Consider the following 6,056-nt stretch of genomic DNA (forward strand, 5'->3'; position numbering starts at 1 on the left):
TAATACTACTACTATATACTACATACTACGACAACCGACTACGACTAGACTACGATTACTACTACTAACTACTACTACTACTACTACTACTACTACTACTATACTACTACTGCCACTACAAACTACAACTACCACTTTCACAAACAACCCAATACTACTAATCTACTACTACTACTACTAATAATGACTACTACTACTATACTCACTACTACTACTAACTATACTACTACTACTACTACTACTACTACTACTGCTATACTACTTCTACTAATACTACTACTAATATACTAGCTACTACTACTACTGCTGCTGATGCTGCTGCTGCTGCTATACTACTACTACTAATTCTACTTAATACTACTACTACTACTACTACTATACTACTTGCTGCTGCTGCTGCTGCTGCTGCTGCTGCTGCTGCTGCTACTCTACTACTACTACTACTACTACTTCTACTTTCTACTACTTCTACTTCTATACTTCTTCTACTTTACTACACTATTACTACTACTTCTACTACTCTCCTACTAGTATACTACTACTTCTACCTAATAAATACTAATAATAATTAATAAACTAATAATAAAATAAAATAATAATTATTAATGATAATAATCGTTTGTGATTTCTCATCGACTATTGCTTGTTGTTAAGATTCCGCTGTCTTGTGTGATTTAAAAAGCATGGACATTTTAGGTTATCTTGAAATCTGCCAAGGTCGATTATATTTGAGTATATATATACACATTATACTTTAAACTTCGCGGTGTCTATTACTTTTGAGCTGGTAGTAGTTGTTCGTGCCATATAATAGGCGAAATATAGAAATTAAGTGTTTCAAATTGAATACATTTGCACTAACGCGTTAGAATTAACAGTTTAATCTTAAATCTTTAAATCGATATTTCCTCCTCTCTACATTATTTGCCCGTATAAAAACAAATAGGAAATGACACGTCATTAGAGGATCACCGTTAAGATAATGTTAAACACAGTTAATGTCAGATGTTCAATGGTTCTTAGAGGGCATACTTGTTGTAACTACTTCAAATAGAAAATACACAAGTCATTAGAGGATCACCGTCAAGATAATGTTAAACACAGCAATGTCAAGATGTGCAATGAGTCTTAACGCATAATTGTTGTAAACTACTTCAATTCTCTAGTCTCTTTCCACAAATATATAAACATGAAATTAGTCTGTCTTCAGTATATTGTGATCTCACAAATGAAAAATATTGCCTATAAACATACAGCATGTGAAAACTTCTTAAACTATTTGGCGGCCATGCGTCAAAATGCAATGGATTGATGTTGTATCTAGTTTTTATGAAATTAAATGGCATTCAAGTGTTGTCAATTAAAGCACAATATTTTCTGTAAGAACACATGCATTTAAACATTATTTCAGTCAGCAGTTCAGTACCGTCTAACGTAAGATATTTACTTAAAAGAATTATCGATATACTTGGCTAATTGTCAAGGACATTGATCGCTAAATGGCGGGAAAAGTACATACGCATTTTCTTCTAGTTTTCTCCCTTTGGAACCATTCACAATATTTCAACGATATCTAGAGTAAGGTATCATTTGATGACATCTAATTCCCCATCAATTTATAGTAGTGAAATAAACTGTCTTGTTCTATTCTAGGTTATGTTTTTTTGTATATTCGTCGTAAAATAAACTGATTACTATAGTTAGGTTGGCATTAGGCCCACCGATTACCACGATGTCCCCGATTCCAGAGCATCGTGGCGAACGGTACAGAAGCGGGAGTCGAATCGGGGTGATCGTGGGGGAGCGTAAACGGAACGTGGTTGTATCGGGGACATCGTGGGCATCGGGACAGATTTTCAATCAAACTTAAATTTCACCACGATTTGCCCCGATTATTTTAATTCGTGACAGAGCGTGGCCTTGTAACAAAACGTAACGGAACGTAACAGAACGTGGAGTTACAATCGCAACAGATTACATGGGACCAGCGTGGACACATTTTTTCATCCGTTTCGGCTGCGACGTTCACGATAGCTCCACGCTCTGCTACGATCTAACCACGATCTGTTACGAATACACTTTCTATCATGTATTGAATCAACGTTGCGTCACGCCTCTCACTACACGGTATCCCGATTGTCGTTCACGTCTGATACGCTCGACACGCTCCAACACGTGTCCCCACGATAGCACCACGATTCACGCAAGCTGACTATAAACATAACAGCTTTATCTACTGGTACTCTAATCAGTTTAATCATGCCAGCGAAAACGAACAGGTTCCAAAAACTTCAAGAAATGTTGTGGTGATGTTCATCCGCCATCACACCATCCCCAACACTCCACAACCGGACGAATTGAAGATGCTGCGGGTGGAAACCCCATCGCCCCAGTATGGATGCTCCAAAGACGACGGAAATTCCCAGAACAAACTACAACATACACTGACCAGCAAAAAGAGGAAATTTAGATTTTCTCAAAGTACCCTTCCATATATGAAAAAACAGAAGGGCTGACTATTAAAAACATGCAGCTCAAGGAGGAAAGCTGTTAATAGTGCGAATAATTAGCCTAAAGTGATTATTTCTTGCTTAAATATCAAATCGTGACGTAAAACGTGTTCATTTGTCTAAAATCGTAGGTCAAATCCGCAGGAGATCGCAACAAAGCGGCTTTTTCGTGGGAGATCTTAACAGGACGTAAAGGAACGTGGTGGAGGTGGAAGCACTAGCAATCGTGTGATCGCCAACAAAGCGTAACAGAACGTGATGCAAATCGTGGGCTCGATCGTAGCAAAGCGCAGTAGGTAGCCGAGCAAAACGTGCTGATTTTGGTAATGGAGCGTAACAGAAGAAACGTGGAGTAAACCATTTAATTTCGTAGAGCTCCCCGATTTTTTGCCCTGACTAATCGGGGCTATCGTGGCCAGATTGTGGTAAACCTAGCAATACAAGCAGCTAGTTTTCTATCAACATGGCATTGCTTGATCATCCCTTTTTTAAAAAGCCTAGTCGTGTTTCGAGTATCAAATGAAATTACAGATGTCAGAGGTATCATCACCATGTAAAGGAAAAAAATGTTGAATTGGTTAAATGTTCTAAGAACCAAGTTTGGTATACAAAATGGTCGCGACTTTTACTGACGATCATCGTCAACAAGAAATAAGCAGCTTGTCGCCCGTAATGGCTAAACGTGGAAAATAGGCAATGTTTTTTTTTACTATACATGAATCACAATATTCGTGGTGTGCTACTTGTTTTATGTGTGCAATGGACGTAGATGGCGTTATAGAACGAAATATAACTTTTAGAAGCAAATACATTATACTTGATCAACTAAAAGCATGAAAACACTAAGACTTAAAGCTAAGGATTCAATTCAAGGGCGCTTTTAAACTTTTGACTAAATCCATTGCTTAATCATTCCCGTAATAAAAGCGTCTTTATCATTATGATTGAATTATCACGTTGTAAAGTTACGATGTGTGTAGAGGTTTACATCTCCATGTAAATCAAATAAATGTTCAAATGTTCACATGTTAAATTTAAGTCTTACCCGTTAATAAAACATGTAAAAGGAAAGGGCATTTAGATGTTCCTTCCGTCAGGGACGTGTTGATACCACGCAACAAGGAATAAGCGTTTGGTGATTCCTATTACCATTTATGGAATAGTTCCCGACCTTTCTGTTTTTAAGCGGACAAAGTACATTCTGTGCGGTAGAATGTGCTACTAAAGTGAGAATACGTAAATGAGTTGTCAATGGTCAAAATATTTTCCGATCCGCATACAATGGAGCACATTTGGGACAATCTTGAGGGCGACGTACTCATAAACGAAACCGGATGTGACTTCCCTATGCAAGAGTGGCCCGTTCTTTCAACTACCAGAATGAGGCAACCATTTTCGTAAATAAAAGATGCCGATACCAGGGAAACGGAATCTTACATCTTTAAAAATTAAACTTGATGTTCGCAATTGAAAAGCACTGCTTACTTGATTTATTTCGTTTTCTCGTCAGTTCCGGGAATACCCGTCAAAATTGTTTGAAACGATTAAGTTATTCTCACTACTAATCTCTATAATATTGTTCTCCTCTTATATTTAGGTCATTTAAAATAATATAAAAATTCAGCCTGACTAGAATGATCTCATTTCAAGGGCTTTATCATTTAGATACAGTTTATGGTGACATTTTACCAAAGTATCGGCATTAATGAAGAAAATATGGTACATGTGATAATATGTTGTTTTTTTGTTTTATTTTGAAGTTGTTCTGAGTAGATTGGAATTAAGCTCATTTGGCCTAAACGAACATGGATTGCATTTTTTTAGCCAAGTTTTGTTTGACAGAGTGAATAAAGTTTCTCATATTTTACGTTTATTGGAATCCTTTCGTCTCACATTACGGCTACGTTTGATTTTGGACGTTACATTTGCACTGTTCGGGAAAAAAAACGGGTCTGCAAATGGTCTGTACGTTCTGCATCTATCTCGAACTCAAATATATTGAAAAACCACAGTGTGCACTTAAATATAAAATTGAACAGCTTTGGTTTACAATGTTTCCATAGCGGATTCTGCATAAACAATGGCAATAATGACAGTAAAGTATTAAAGAGAATTAGTTCGTTCTTCTTCCGTGTTTAAACCGTTTATACGAAAAAAGAGGGTCGGATTCGTTTTTGCTCATGAATATAATACAATGGCCGCAACAAATTAGAAGCTTGCTTATCGGATTTCCGCACCTATTGTTCAGACGAAATGATATATTTTTATTTTTATCACTTGCACCCGACGATCTTAAAAAAAACGAGTTATTCTTTTACGAGCGCTAATTTGTTTGGTGGAATGTTTTCCCTTAAACATTTCAGCGCCGATAACTACTGTAGTCGACATATACTGCTCTATGATCTTAACAGAGGTTTCTCGATCGTACAAAATATCAAAAACACGGCATGGTCTCTTCAGGCCGCTCATGATCGAAGTCAATGGACTTTAAAATGGATCGCCATTGAATTTTTTCGGGGTTTCATAGACCGGATGCAGCGTCCAGATGACAGAACCACGGCCACATGAAAACAAATTTATTCCACTACTAGTTATTGAACAATACGTAAACAAAATATCCAATCTACAACTGTTAAAGTTGATAAATTTTGGACAATTGTGTTTATGTTTAAATTTGGCTCCGCCTCAAATAAATTGTTATCTACTGGACAAGAAGTGCTGAATTTCATCCTGACTGGCAGTTAGTTCTTATCAAGGTGATTTTGATTCGGACATGTCTGACCGGAATTCGATGACAGTTACAGTTAAAAGACAGTTTCCAATGAGTCATCTATATTCTCTTACACCTGTCTCAGGTTGAAACTTCAGGTGTGTATTTTTAACATTCTTGTGTTTCCTGCTAATATAGAAAATTTGATGTATTGTTTGTAGTATTTATTCAGCAAAATACATCCTTGTACTTTTGTGTTGTATCTAATGTTTCAGTAATGCATGACTGACATTATACTAACAAGAATATTTATAAATAATAATGGCTAATTATCAGCGGATCATGAAATTCTGTCCTGTGAGGCAACGAGGGCGTGCTCGTGTTGGAAACAGTGGATCACCGATGAGCCACGTGATGGACAGTATGATGACGTTAAAATAAACCTGACTGACATTTCTATGGAGCTTCATGCTATACCGTAGAGTTTTACATTCGCACTAAAATCATAACAAGCCGAAGCTTGAATTGTGTATAATTTGTAAAATAGTCAAAAGGGAAAAAACTATGTGTCATACTGTGTGGTTGGAAAGAGGTATTATCACACCTTGTGTTGTGAATAATGTATGTAGATTTTTTAGAGTTGATGTGTATATTTAAAACAATATATGGAAATCATTCAAATGTAAAATATTTATGCGCATGGTTTTGTCTATGAATAAATATTGCATATTTTGTATTTTCTTGAATATTTTTTTGCTACATATTAAATTGACACAATCCCCAGTATTGGCACTATATATGTTTATGTGTGTTTTACTTGTGAATTTGAAAAGATT

The sequence above is a fragment of the Mya arenaria genome, chromosome 10 (assembly GCF_026914265.1).
Source record: "Mya arenaria isolate MELC-2E11 chromosome 10, ASM2691426v1".
Classification (NCBI taxonomy): Eukaryota; Metazoa; Mollusca; class Bivalvia; order Myida; family Myidae; genus Mya; species Mya arenaria.